This window comes from Myotis davidii, unplaced genomic scaffold (assembly GCF_000327345.1).
Source record: "Myotis davidii unplaced genomic scaffold, ASM32734v1 scaffold354, whole genome shotgun sequence".
Taxonomy (NCBI): domain Eukaryota; kingdom Metazoa; phylum Chordata; class Mammalia; order Chiroptera; family Vespertilionidae; genus Myotis; species Myotis davidii.
The window spans coordinates 846,399-860,368 of NW_006285785.1; the positions used below are offsets into that span (position 1 = coordinate 846,399).

Consider the following 13,970-nt stretch of genomic DNA (forward strand, 5'->3'; position numbering starts at 1 on the left):
GTGGGGCCCCCCTATACCCGCTTCTACTTCCCCACCCCCTTTTCCCTTTGGCAATTACCATATCGTTGTCTGTGTCAATGAGGTTTTTTGTTTGTTTGCTTAACCCCTTCATCTTTTTTTGTCATTTATTCAACCATTATTTTCTGGGTGTCTACCTGCTGCCAAGCACTGTCCTGGGCATTTGGGGTAAAGCACAAAACAAGACAGACATAGTCACTGCCTTCAAGGGCCTAACGTCTAAACAGGAGACAGATGATTGGTTAACTAAGATAGAGGCTAAATAATCAAAAATTACCACAAGTCTAAGAAGGAAAAGAACAGGATGAACATGAGCAGGGCTGCCAGCCTGAGAGAGGGGCCGGAGGAGACTCCCTAAAGAGGTGACATTCAAGCTGAGACGTGAGGAACGAGAGAATGCCAGCCAATGGGAAAGCTGGGGGAAAGGCATCCCAGGTGGGAGGTCCAGCATGTGCAAAGGTCCTGATGCAAGATAAGGCTTCAAGGAACGTTGTGGCCATAGTTTGGCAACTGGCAGGAGATGAGTTGAGGGAAGAAAGCAGACCTGAATCATGGTAGGAATGGGGGGAAGGGGTCTTCAAGAGACCTAGATGTAATTCTAAATATGATGGGAAGATATGGAGCATTTTGGTCAGACACCTTTGTAACCCCAGCTGTGTTTTTACCATGGGGTCTTTTACAGTGGGGTTCCTGCACCAGCAGCATCAACATCACCTGGAACTTGTTGCTAATGCAGGTTCTTGGGCCCCACCCCAGAACTACAGATCAGACCTTCTGAAGGTGGAGTCCATCCACTGGTGTTTTAACAAACCCTCCCGATGATCTGATGATGTTTGGAAACCACCGCTCTGGAATCAATAATCCACGTTAGTAACACAACCTAGAGTCGTCACCTGGTGGCACTTTATGGGAACTACAGCCTGACTGCTGCTTCCACTACCGGCCCTTTTTGACACTTCCCACTGAAAGGACCCAGACCAGGATCATGGACAGAGGATGGCTTTAGAGCAGTGATGGCGAACCTATGTCACGTGTGTCAGAGGTGACACGCGAACTCATTTTTTTGGTTGATTTTTCTTTGTTAAATGGCATTTAAATATATAAAATAAATATCAAAAGTATAAATCTTTGTTTTACTATGTTTGCAAAGATCAAAAAATTTCTATATGTGACACGGCACCAGAGTTAAGTTAGGGTTTTTCAAAATGCTGACACGCCGAGCTCAAAATATTCGCCATCACTGTTTTAGAGTGTGTCTGTCTACTTTCTCACATGCAAGAACACACAACATGGGAGGGCTTCAATAACTTCAAGTTTCCTTCTGCTATGCTTAGAATAAAATCCAGATTCCTTACACAGTTGCTCTGTCCTAACTTCCTCTCTCCTCTCACACACTCCCTGTCAGCCACACTGGCATCCTTGCTGTTTCTCAGATACACCAAGCATGTTCTTACCTCAAGGTTTTGTTATTGGCTGTTCTTTCTGCCTGGAATGCTCTTACTCCACACTTGCATGGCTTGCTCCTTCTCTTTCAGATTCCTTTCAAATGCCATCTCCTCTGGGAAGCTTTCCATGACTGCACTCACTGCTCTTGCCCTACTGTCTTTCTGTCTGTGACCCTGTTTTCTTTGTTTAAGCAAAATTTTTATTACAGAAAAGCTCTCTGCAGCAGGGAGGGACCTGAACTGATTGCCCCTTTTCCTTCATTCTTGACATTATCTTATATATTTATTTGACTTTTGTCTATCCTCCTTATGAGACCATGAGTTTCAATAAGGCAGGGATGTTTATCTCTTTTGTTCACTGTTGTAACCCCAGTACAAACAGTAGGTGCTCAATAGATATTTTCTAAATGAATAAATATACTCAGTGAGGCAAGTATTACCACCCTCTTCCCCACCAGTGGGGAAACTGAAGCCCAGTGAAGTGATCTGACTCACTCAAGTTCACACAATGAGTAAGTGTCTGGGGTCCAGATTTGAAGTAGGAATTCTGGAAACGGAAGGGTGAGCCGTGTCCACACTGGCACCTTGAGGTTCCTGAGGCTGGGGAGAGTTTTCAATCAAGCAACCACATCACCGTCACCCAAGATCAGCAAGCAGGTGGCTGTGAGTTCTGAAGGATGTTCTTCATGGTAAAGGGGCAGAGGGCAAGGTCTAGATCCTAAGTGGGGCAGTACCACCAGGAGCTGGGCAGTCCCCAGTGATTGCCCCAGGCATACAGCAGGAGGGGAGCAGGGGTGCAGATATCCCCCAAATGAGTCCCAAGTCCTGTGTGGTATTCATAGTTCCCTTTAGTAATTGGCATAGATTAAACCCTGTTTTTAATTATCTGAGCCTGGGACCAAATTCTATTTCACACACAAACACTATGTGTGTGGGGGGTTTTGTTTTGTTCATTTTTACTAGACTTTATTTTTTATAACAGTTTTAGGTTTATAGAAAAATTATGCAGAAATGACAGAGTACCTCATAGTCCCTCTTCCCAACACACAGTTTTTCCCATTACTAATACCTTATGATACCTTTGTTACAAATGAAGGACAAATGCTGATTCATTATTATTAACTAAAATCTATAGTTTATATTAAGGTTCACTCTTGGTGTTGCACAGCTCTATGGATTTTGAAAAATGCATAAAGCGCCCGGCCAGTGATGCTTAGTGGTTGAGTGTCGACCTATGAAGCATGAGGTCACAGTTTAATTCCTGGCCAGGACACAGGCCAGGGGTTTCAGGCTCAATCCCCAGTGCGGGGCGTGAAGGAGGCAGCTGATCAATGATTCTCTCATCATTGGTGTTTCTCACTCTCTCTCCCTCTTCCTTCCTCTCTGAAATCAATTAAAAAATATATTTTTTAAAAATGCATAATGTCCTGTAATTATCATTACAGTATCACACTTAAGTCCACTGCCCAAAAAATGCCCTCTGCTCCATCTATTCATCCCTCCTCCCTCCCCAAATCCTTGGCAACCATTGCCTTTTTTATTGTCTCTATAATTTTGCCTTTCCCAGCATAGAGTGTATTTGCTTGGTTTTAATGTATAGACCCTTCCAGGAAAGTGGCCTCCACGTAAGTTGGAACCAGACCGGGTCACATTTGGTTCAGGACTTTACCTAGAACTGCTCGTATTTTGGAGGATCACTGCCATGATGAGGTCCTGATTCAGCCCGCAGATTCATGGTGATTCCACCAAAACCATAACCTCCCAACTATTTTGTAATGTTTCCTATGTATTTTGCTCAAATATTTACATAGTAATTTATTCTAAACTAATTTCACTTTTTCTTTTATATTACAATTAGGATATTATTTATGTGGAAAATTGTGTGTCAGTAGGTTGTATCATTGCAACTGTTGTTAACAGGAACAACTGGGAACCCTGGGTCCCCTGGGGTTTCAACCCATAATTATACTGCATGACAATCACAATGGCAGCAAGATTCAAAAGGCACTGTGCTGGGCCAGTGACTTCTGTATACAGCTCATTATATCCTTACAGTTCCCCTGCCAGGTGCTACATGGTGTGTAGTGTTATCCCATTTTACAGAGGGGAAAACTGAGGTTCAGACAGAATAATGTCCCTGAGTGGGACTGGATATGGAATCCCAGCCCATGCTCGTAACCCAGCATCCAGCCCTGGATTTCCTGGGCCTCCTGGAAAGACCGTGTTGGGTGAGCTGAATATCTCCAAGCCTGCAAGGCCCCCAGAAGAGCACATGGGGGAACTGAGAGATCAAGAGCACAGGTTCTGGCCTGGGTTCCAATCTTGACTATGACACTTACCCTGAGTGACCCTGGGACAGTAACTCCCCCTCTCTGAGGCTCAGTTTGCTCATCTGTAAAATAGGGGTGATGTCACCAAAGTGTGGTAGGTACCATCTTTTTCCATGTTACCAAGGCAGAAACTATGGGGGAAGTGGCCTGCCCAGTGTTAAATGGAGAGTGAGTCAATGGTCCTCTAAGGACATGCCCCCTTTGCCTGGTAAGGTCCCCGTGGACCTTATCAATTCTGTATCACAGGTCACCAGGAAAAGGTCAGGGGTCACCTTCCCTGGCCACCTATCCCCCAATCCAACCACCTACTCGTTACCCCACAGGGAAGAAGTCTCTGAGAGCCCCAAGACCGGGAGAGCTGGAAGAGGGGTGCTGTCCCTGGAAGCACTGGGACTCAGTTTCCCTGTGGCGAACTCCAAGTCCTAAAGTGATGCATTCCTCTCCATCGCCACCACTTCCTTCTCATGTAGACACTCCTTTCCTCCTCCCTTCCTACCCAGCAGCCAGAGATCTCTCATAAATGTAAACTCATATGAAGTCACTCCCTTGCTTAACCCTTCCATGGCTCCCTATTGTCCTTAAGCTACGCTTCTCTACCTGGTGCACAGGAACTTGCCCACTTCTCCTATCTAATTTCCCACAATGCTACCTCCACTGCCCACTCCCCACGTATGTTCAGGGCACATCGGGCTCTCCCACGGGCCCTTAATGCGCCAGCATGTTCCTGACTTGGAACCTGTGCCCATGTGCTTCTCCTCCTTGGTCAGCTCATGAACAACTCACTCCTTCCCTTCACCAGGCAAACCCCTCCTCCCTCCCTCCACTAGGCCAGCTTTTCCTGTTATGCTCTCATACCCCACCCACTGGTCTCTCCTAGCAATAATCCCAGTTTCCAACGATAGATTCACCTAATTATCTTCTCCCCACTTGACTGAGCTGCACTGGGACCCTGCTCTGTTTCCTTCTGCATACTGAGAACCGTGAGAAGTGTCTGCCCCCAAGTAGGCACCCTGGAGAACCAAATGACTGGCAGACTAAAAGGCCACACAGAGGAGAGAGATGGCCCATCTCCTCCACCAGGTGGACTAAGACATACAATACAACTTGAAAGGAAGGAAAAAATGGGAAAATGGAAGGCAGAGGTAATCCCAGGCACAATTCAATTCACTGTTGAGCATGCCTAGACGTGCCAGACGCCATGCCATGCACTGGGGACTGTGTATGTGTCCCACACTGCCTGGACTCAGAGCCCAGCTCACTACTCACTAGCTGTGGAAGTTTAGGTAAGTCACTAAACCTCTCGGAACCTGGTGTCTCTAACTATCAAATGGAAGAAGTGGAGAAGTTACTTCATTACAGAAAACCCATGCCTTAGGGCATTAGGACTTGCTATGCCCTTGAAACCCCAGTGGAACCAGCAATTCTGTTTGGTTACTATTGCTGAATCACACACCACTCCAATATTTAGTGGCTTTAAACAACCACTTCTTCCTTCACTGGTGTGTGAATCAGAAACATCGGAAAGGACCAGTTGGGTACGTCTTTGTTAGAGTCAGATGTTGGCCAGGCCTGTGATTACGTGAAGGCTCAATGGCTGGCTATTGACTGCGGGCACCGACCTGTCATATTCGTTACCTGCGCCCATCCACCCACCCCCGCCATTACCTGAACTTCTAGCCTATCACCTTCTATCTTTCCAGCTTACTCTCTCCAGTACCCCAATTCCCACAATCCTTCAGTCCCACTGAGACCTCTGATTCATTGAGCCTACCACCTTCCCCCTCATGTCCTCACCTCCCTCCTCCCTGCTTAAAGCCCCTGGGGTGTCATTATCCTCAAGCACTGCGCACTCCCAAGAGAGGCCCCTGCTCCCCTCTGGTGGAACACCCAATGGTTGACACCAACTCTCTGTCCTTCTGTGCTTATTCCCCTGCAGTGCAATGTGGTTGAAGAACAACACACCCCATGTGGACTGGTCTCACTTTACTTACCTGCTAAGCCCAATGGGTCTTCAGCACACTGCAGTTCCCTTGGCCCATTTCTTCTCCACAGGCAATTCCTTCCTATCTTCTCCTCAAACTTCCATCACCTTCTCTCCCATTCTCAGTCTTAGCTGGGGATCTTGCTTCCTATTTCACAGGGAAAATTCTAGCAATCAGAAAATACTTCCACAAGCTTTTGTTTATAAACTAGGGACCTGGTGCACAAAAATTTGTGCACTGGGGGCGGGGGAAGTCCCCTCAGCCCGGCCTGTGCCCTCTCTCAGTCTGGGACCCCTCAGGGTATGACCATCTGCTGGCTTAGGCCTGCTCCCCAGGGGATTGAGCCTAAGATGGCAATCAGACATCCTTTTGGCAGCCCAGCAGCCCTCGGGGGATGTCCACTTGCCAGTGGGGAGCAGACCTAAGCTGCAGTCAGACATCCTTAGCGCTAATGAGGCAGGAGAGGCTCCCACCACCGCTGTACTGCGTGGGGGTTCCCACTGGCGTGCCTGGCCAGTCTGAGTGAGGGGCTGAGGGCTGTTTTCAGGCTGGCAGGCGACTGAAGCTCCCAGACTCTCCTTTTTTTCTTAATTCTGGAATTTATTTACCTTCTATAATTGAAACATTGTTGCCGTCACTGGCACTCTCAGCTCTGAGGCCACTGGCGGCTGGCTGAAAGCAGGTATCTGGGGTTTGTTTAGCTTCTATAATTGAAACTTTGTTGCTTCCGGAGCTCAGACCCAGGCCTCGGCACGCGGGGAACCTTGGCTTCCTCCATCACTGGAGCAAGCAAGCCTCTTGCTCGCTTCAGCTGCATGGCTGCCGGTCGCCATCTTTGTTGGCAGTTAGTTTGTATATCGCCCTGATTAGCCAATGGGAAGTGTAGCAGAGTTACGGTTAATTACCCTTTTTGTCTTTTATTAGATAGGATGGATACTCTGCCCCAAGCCGTGGTCCCATCTGTGTATAGCTCCCATCTTTCTGTCTTCTCCCTCTGGCATCATCATCATTTCCAATCTACTGACTCATTCTCATCAACATAAAAATAAACTATTGCCCTAACCGGTTTGGCTCAGTGGATAGAGTGTCGGCCTGCAGACTCAAGGGTCCCAGGTTCGATTCTGGTCAAGGGCATGTACCTTGGCTCCGGGCACATCCCCAGTAGGGAGTGTGCAGGAGGCAGCTGATTGATGTTTCTCTCTCATCTATGTTTCTGGCTCTCTATCCCTCTCCCTTCCTCTCTGTAAAAAAGTCAATAAAGTATGTTTAAAAAATAAATAAATAAATAAACTATTATGTCTGCATTAAAGTAACTTCTTTTAACTCCACTCTGCTCTCCATCTACCACCTCATCCTCAGTCCTAAAGCAAAACCCCTCAAAAAGTTGTCTGTACCCACTGCCTCAGTGTCTCTACTTGTTCTCCTTCCATTACAGAAAAGGTACAAAAATAGTACAAAAAATACCCAAATATCACCCACCCAGATTTTACCATCTTTGCTTTATCATTCTCTTTCTTCCCTCCTCCTCAACTCTTATAGAGTAAGTTGTAGATGTGAGTCCTTTATCCCTAAAACCAGTGTGTATTTCCTAAAAGCAAGGACATTCTCTTACAATAACCAAGATCAGGAATTTTTACACTGATACAATATTATTATCTAATATAGAGACCTTACTCAAATTTCACCAATCGTCCACTACTATCCTTTATAGGCAATGAAAAACCAATGTTTCCTGGTCCAGGATCTCACACTGTATTAAGTTCTTGTGTCTCTTTGGTCTCCTTAATCTAGAACTGCTCCTCAGTCATTCTTTGTCATCCATGATCTCGACATTTTTGAAGAGTACAAGCCGGTTACCATTTTGTAGAAATACCCTTCAATTTGGGTTCATGAATCAGTTAAGCATATCTGGCAGAAATACCACTGAAGGGATGCTGTATCCTTCTCAGGAGGAACATGATGTCAACTTGCCCCATTAATCGTGACGCTCCCTTTGACCAGTTGGTTGATGTGTCTACTGGGTTTCTTCACTGTAAAGTTACCATTTTACCCTTTGTAATTAATAACTATCTTGTGTACAGAGGCAGAGCATCATCGAACAGACTGTCAAACTACAGCGGGAAGGCCGAGGAGGGTTGGGGGACGGGGATGGGGGGGGGCGGTAAGAGATCAACCGAAGGACTAGTATAAATGCATATAAGCATAACCAATGGACACAAGACACTGGGGGATAGGGGAGGCCAGGGGAATGTCAAGCGGTGGGAAAAAAGGAGACATATGTAATACTGTTTGTAATACTTTAAGCAATAAAACAAAATTTTTAAAAAAAGAAAAAGAAAAAAAAAGAGAAACTAAAAAGAACTGTCCCATTTACCATTGCAACAAAAAAAATTAAGATACCTAGGAATAACCTTAACTAAAAAGTTAAAAGACCTGTACTCAGAAAACTACAGGATGTTGAAAAAACAAATAGAGGAAGACATAAACAAATGGAAGAATATATCATGTTCTTGCATTGGTAGAATCAACAACATCATTAAAAAGTTCATACTACCCAAAGCAATCTATAGATTCAATGCAATCCCTACTAAAATACCAATGGCACATTTCACAGATCTAGGACAAACTTTCCAAAAATTCATCTGGAATAAAAAAAGACACTGAATAGCCACAGCAATCCTGAGAAAGAAGAACAAAGTTGGAGGGATCACAATATCAGATATCAAGCAATATTACAAAACCACTGTTCTCAAAACAACTTGGTATTGGCACAAGAAACAACATATAGACCAATGGTACAGAATAGAGAAGCCACAAATCACCCAAACCACTATGCTCAATTAATATTTGACAAAAGAGGCAAGAGCATACAATGGAGTCAAGACAGTCTCTTCAATAAATGATGCTGGGAAAATTGGACAGATACGTGCAAAAAAATGAAACTAGACCACCAACTGACACTATAAACAAAATAAACTCAAAATGGATAAAGGACTTAAACCTAAGACAGAAAACCATAAAAATCTTAGAAGAATCCATAGACAGCAAAAAATATCAGACCTATGCCATAGCAATATCTTTACTGATACATTTCCTGGAAATTAAGGATAAAATAAACAAATGGCACTACTTCAAAATAAAAAGCTTCTGCACAGCAAAAGAAACCTTCAACCAAACAACAAGAAACCCCACTGCATGGGAGAACATATTTGCCAATTATATCTCTGATAAGGGTTTAATCTCCAAAATTTATAGGGAACTCATGCAACTTAATAAAAGAAAGATAAACAATCCAATCAAAAAATGGGCAAAGGACCTAAATAGACACTTTACAAAAAGGACATACAGAAGGCCAAGAGACATATGAAAACATGCTCAAAGTCACACTAATCATCTGAGAGATGCAGATCAAAAAGACAATGAGGTACATCACACACCTGTCTGAATGTCTATCACCAACAAATCAACAAATGACAAGTGCTGGCAAGAATGACAAGTGCTGGTGGGAATGCAGACTGGTGCAGCCACTGTGAAAAACAGTATGGAGTTTCCTCAAAAATGTTATTCCCATTTGACCCAGCAAACCCACTTCTACAAAAATATCCCAAGAAATCTGAAACACCAATCAGGAAGGCTACATGCACCCCTACTTTCATAGCAGCACAATTTACAATAGTTAAGATTTGGAAACAGCCTAATCGCCTATCAGCAGATGAGTGATTTAAATCAGTGATACATTTACACAGTGGAATACTATGCAGCTGTATAAAAGAAGGAACTCTTACCATTTGCAACAGCATGGATGGACCTAGAGAGCATTATGCTAAGTAAAATAGGCCAGTTGGAGAAAGATAAATATCACATGATCTCACTCATTTGTGGAATGAACAACATAAAGTGATAAGCAAAAATAGAGCTAGAGTCATAGAAGCATCGAACAGACCATCCAACGTAAGAGGGAAGACCGGGGAGATGGGGGTAAGAGATCAACCAAAGGACTTGAATGCATGCATATGAGCATAACCAATGGACACAGATGGCATGGGGGTGAAAGCATGTGCTGGGGCGTGGGAGTGGCTGGGGAAAGGACAATGGGGGGGAAGGGAGACTTATGTAATACTTTAAACAATAAAGAATTTAACTTAAAAAATTTTAAAAGAGTAACTATCTTGTGAGAACTCTAAGACTATGCAAATATCCTGTTTCTCCTCAAAGTTTAATCTACTACTGATTGAAACATCTATGAATGAATCTCCCCTGAAACAATTATTACTATGGTGGCTGCCAAACAGTGATTTTCTAATTCTTACTCTTCTAGATTTTAGGTGACTTTCTCCTCTTAAAAAGAGATTTCCTTTTCCTTTCTGTCTTTCTGTATTTAAATCCTCTACTCTCTCTTAACCCCACTCCAATCAGGCTTTTGCTCCCACCATTCTCCTTAAACTCTTTCCTATCCAACAACACCCTCTACTTTGCTAATTCAGTTTTCGATTCTCATCTTTTTTTTATTATTTTTAATCCTCACCCAAGGATATTTTTCCATTGATTTTTAGAGAAAGTGGAAGAGGGAAAGACAGAAACACAGATTGCCTCCTGCATGCGCCCCGACCATGGCCCAGGCCGGGGAGAAGCCTGCAACCGAGGTATGTGCCCTTGACCAGAATCGAACCTGGGATCCTTCCACCCACAGGCCAACGCTCTATTCACTGAGCCAAACTAGCTAGGGCAAGATTCTCATCTTCTTGACCTCTCAGCAGCATTTGACACAGATCACCAGCTCTGCCCCTTAGAACTGTTTTCCTAACTGGTCCCCAGGACACACTCCTAGCTGCTCTGCCTCAGACTCCTTTGTTTCTTATCTCTTAATGATGGAGTCTCAGTCCTTGGTCCTCTTCTCTTCTCTGTCTATGCTCACTCCCTTGCAGATCTTACCCAGTTGCATGGCTTTAAAAACCATTTCTACAACGAGGACTCCTGTGTTAATCTACTTGGACTGCCAGAGCAGACTGGGTGGCTTAAAAACAGAAATTTAGCCCTAGTCACTTGCTCAGTGGTTAGAACGTTGGCCCAAGGACCAAAGGGTCACGGGTTTGATCCCCATCCCCAGTCAGGGGGTGAGGGGGTAGGAAGGCAACCAATTGATGTGTCTCTCTCACATCGATGTTTTTCTCTCTCTCTCCTCTCCCCACTCCCTCCACTCTCTCTGAAAAAAAAAAATCAATGGAAAAAATATCCTCACTCCTTGAGTGAAGACTAAAAATAGTAGTAACAATAATAAAACAAAACAAAAAATAATATATACATTTTTTAAATTGATCCTATGCACTTCTGAGCGTAGGCCTCAAGAGAGGCCTTGCTGCTTTTGTTCTCTTCCTTTGGAGGTCATCCTGTAAGGAAGCCTGAGCTAGCTTGCTGAAGAAGCCACGCGAAGAACCAAGGCACTCCAGCCACAAACCCAGTGGCCAGATCTCTGAATGGGGCCATATAGGACCAGCCAGCCTGTCACCTTGCTGACCGCAAGGGCAGGAGTAAGCCCAGACAAGACCACGTGCAACAGAAAAGAGCTATCCTAGTTGAGACATGTCCAAACTGCCAAACCATACAAATAAGCAAATAATGATTGTTGGCTTAAGCCACGCTGTTTTGGGATGATTTGTTAAGCAGCAATACGAAGCTGATACATTTAGGTTCACAAGTTCCATCTCTGGCATATGATCTTGGGCATGTCCTGTAATCTCGCTAAACCTCAGTTTCCTCATCTGTACAATGGGATACTTTTAGTTTCTACCTCCTCAGGCTGATGTGAGGATTAAATTATGATGAACATTCAGTGTATGGCATAGGGCAAGCACTGTCAACATTTTAACTGTGGTTGTTGCTGTTGTTGTTTGAAGGAAGTCTAGCTTGATACTTGCTATGTAGGCCGTCAGAAAGAGTAAATGTGAAAGATAACTGAGCTTGTCTTTGGAGGCTCCATAACTAGTGGATGTTGGAGACTGGAGGCTTCTTTGGACCAGAGACCTATATCAGGCTAGCTTGGGAGATGGCAGGGTTTGGGTCTCAACTGTGTCCTACTTGGTACAAAGCAGCTGTATGTGTGTGCCTGGTGAGCCCTATGAATGAGGTCACGGATGGAGGCTGGAATTGGGTGGAAGAATGAACAATAATGCTGTAGGAGGGGCTGAGATAATAGGAAAGGTGTGAGGGCAAAATGTTGGGAATACCTGCACTCTGTGAAATTACCTTTTTAAAAAAGTATTTTTATTGATTTCAGAGAGGGAGAGTGAGAGATAGAAATATCAATGATGAGAGAGAATCATTCATCAGCTGCCTCCTGTACACCTCCCACTGGGGATCGAGCCTACAACCCCGGCATGTGCCCTGACCTGCAACTGAATGGTGACACTCAACCACTGAACCACACTGGCCAGGCTGAAATTACTTTTTTTATTCTTCTGTTTACCTGTGCATAATCTGTTTCTCACTTTAGAAGGAACTGGTATCAGTCTTGCTCATGCACCTCACACAATGTCTGGTTCATAGCAAGTGAGTAAAAGCTGAATAAATGTGAACGAAGGTGGGGGAAAAGGGAGCCACGGGAGCCAAAAAGACATGGTCCGAGAGCTAAGTGGAAGGCTAGTCATTTCCTGAAAAAGGGCTTCACATGAATATTGGGATCATCTTCTCTAACCTCCTCAGTCCACAGTTGGGGAAGCAGAGGCCCGGAGAGGACGGATGACCAGCCTGAGGACACCCATGACTGCAGATTCCCCGCCGATTAGATCAAATGCCACCTCCCTGAGGCCATCACTGTAGGTCAGCAGCTGCCGCCACCCCAATCCCATCCCATCCCATCCCATCCCATCCCATCCCATCCCATCCCATCCCACGGGGGCGAAAATTGTCTCTCTGGGAGCAGAGGTGCCAGTAAGCTAAACTGCCAACAGAGGGCTGGAGCGGACAGGCAGCCCCGGGGTAACAGCTGGTAACACCAAAATAACCCGGCCTCCTCGCCTTGTTCCAGCCCTCACACCTCTGCCCCCTCAGAGGCGAGATGAACACGAATTCCTCAGGAACACTCCACACACCAGCTTTCAGCAGGGCCTGCAGGAGGCGGGGGTGGTCATGAAACCCAGCCCTGTCCACTGGGGGCTCACAGTCTATGATGGAGCAGGCAGGCTGGGCACCCGTCGGGCTGCTAAGTGATGGTGCCTAGGCCTTGGGGAGCTCAAGAGAAGGAAGATCCTCGGAGAAAAGGACCCCTGAATTACTTTAATGAATGTTAGCCAGTCCAGGAGGTAACAGTAGCCAAAAGGAACTGCCAGTTTGAAGGGAGGGAGGCAAAAACAGATACATTTCAGCAATTGGGGTGGGGGGGGCAGAAATGGAGGTACAAAGGGGGCTGGATGGGTTGTCCAAATGATGTTGGAACATGGAGGTCAAGAGGAAAGATTTGCTGTTTTTGGTGTACAAAGGAGAGCCTCGGGGATTTTTAACCCAGGTTGGCACTGCAGAAAGTGCCCTGTGGCTGCTTTGGGGAGGTGGCCCGGACAAGAACAGGGGTGGGGTGAGGTGGGGGTGCAGACCGACCCGAGAACGCACTACTCCGGATGGGCTCCTATGGGAAGCGGGATGAGGTCTCAGTGTCCAGAAGGCCGGCATCGCCCCCTCCTCGGCTTCGGTGCCACACCATCCCGGGTCCAACTTCTGCTCGCTAGTTCCGGACTCGAAGTTGGAGCAGACAAAAATGTACCGCCGGAACCTTCCTCCCAGACGAGGGGCCCGAGCAGGAGACTTCAACTTCCAAAATGCCCCGCTCCTCAGCTCCGCAGGTCGCGCATGCTTCTTTCCAAGCGAGGCGGGCCGGCTGGCCGACGGACGGGCCGCGTCAGCGGGCGGAGTGCGGGAAACCCGGCGGCCGCCATCTTGGCTGGGTCAAACCAATTGGGCGCTCAGGGGGAGGCTCGCGTTGTCTCTCTCGCCAGTTCTTAGAGGTACTGGAATCAAACGCGCTAATCAGTGCAAGTGCCTTTATCATGCTTTACCTTGAGAACTCCTTCCATTTTTCACCCGCGTCCGGAAAGGAACCCCAGGGTACAATAGGACACCCCAGCACGGCGGCACTCGGCGCGGTTCCGCTGGGGGCGGGGCCTGAAGCCGTCCCGCCCCGCCTCCTGGCAGAGCGGGTTTCCGCT

General features: G+C 46.1%; 1 long non-coding RNA gene across 1 annotated transcript in view; it reads right to left on the minus strand.

Annotated features, from left to right (window-relative positions):
- Nucleotides 1-13,032: 13,032 nt before the first annotated feature.
- The window catches only part of LOC102758436, a 14,773-nt gene continuing 13,835 nt past the window's right edge, over nt 13,033-13,970 (minus strand). The window contains exon 3 of the long non-coding RNA XR_435294.2: nt 13,033-13,390. This is a non-coding gene — a long non-coding RNA (uncharacterized LOC102758436). The remainder of the gene's footprint in view (nt 13,391-13,970) is intronic.